We start from the raw sequence: 1341 nt of genomic DNA, 5'->3' as shown, positions 1-1341 counted from the left end.
CTGGGACCCTCATTTTAGAATCTTACCTATTGTACTTTCATGTAAAGGTAAAATAATTAATCACAATTTTCAGCTTAATATTATGCACATTACTATAGTAGATGTTCTTTAAGGTGAGAAAAGACACAAGGCAATCAATTATGGAGTCAGGACTATAGAATCAAAGAAGATGAACAATATGAAAGAAAGAAAACATTGGTTCTGTATTAGACTTGGAGCATATTTAGAGCGCCAGGAATGAAAACTCACAGGGGACTGATTGAGAATAGATGGCAAGGAAATGAATGTGATGACTTTCTTCCTATGGCAGCCAGAAAAGTCCCCAGTTTCACATGCTGTTGAACACAACATGCTGTGCCAGCAGGTTCTAGAGAAGATCCTGGGCTCACTGGTTCCACTTTACCTCATGTTTCTCTATTCAGTTCATGACCCATTATTCTGGTACTTGTAAGCAGACCTTCTGGCTTTATTTAGAAATATGCGGGTTTGGATGTTTACAAAGGGAGTCAGTATTTCTCTTCTTTCAGATTGTGTTTAAAGAAGTGATAAGGGGTAAAGGGAAATCAACCACACCAGGACCCATCCATCCCACCCCCATGCATTCTTTGCAAAACACTTTTGAAAACTAGCATAGCATTATGTAAGCATTAGAATTGGTGTGGACAAGTGCTGAGGGAAGGAGTAAAGAGAACATTGTTTTCATAACCGGTATGGAGGTGATCTAAACTCCTGATGGACAGAACTTTGAGAACCTGTATTAAAAGAGCACTGACACACTTAGAGAGTGATTCAGTGGCACAGAGGCAGGGTCATACAGTCTCCTTTGGCAGCAGGATGTTTCCACAATCTTACAACCTTTTCAGGACATGAAATATACATGCATGCTGTAGAATCTAATGGGTCTGGGCAATGGCTAAAATCCCAGTTTTCTCTAACTTTTCCCCAATGAAACAATGTCATTTCAGCCAATGAACTTCTGATTTAAACTTTCAAAGAATGACCTTGGGAGACTTACTGCTGGGTATTTTTCTTCATCTTTTTTTGACTTTAGGTTTATTCTGAGGTCATTAGAGAGAGAGGAGAATGTCAGAGAAAATATTCATGGAACTTTGGTGTCAACTGCTCACATGGTCTCTTAATTTGCTATCTTTCCTTTCCTTGTTTCCCACTCTCCAACCTCCCTCTGAGTTCATGAGGAGTCAATGTATCTTTTTTTTTATTGGTTTATCAAAACATTACAAAGCTCTTGACATATCATATTTCATACATTAGATTCAAGTGGGTTATGAACTCCCATATTTATCCCAAATACAGATTGCAGAATCACATAGGTTACACATC

The sequence above is a fragment of the Callospermophilus lateralis genome, chromosome 5, assembly GCF_048772815.1.
Source record: "Callospermophilus lateralis isolate mCalLat2 chromosome 5, mCalLat2.hap1, whole genome shotgun sequence".
In the NCBI taxonomy this organism is placed as follows: Eukaryota; Metazoa; Chordata; class Mammalia; order Rodentia; family Sciuridae; genus Callospermophilus; species Callospermophilus lateralis.
The sequence above is the reverse complement of the archived record's forward strand: the minus strand, read 5'-3'. Positions refer to the sequence as shown.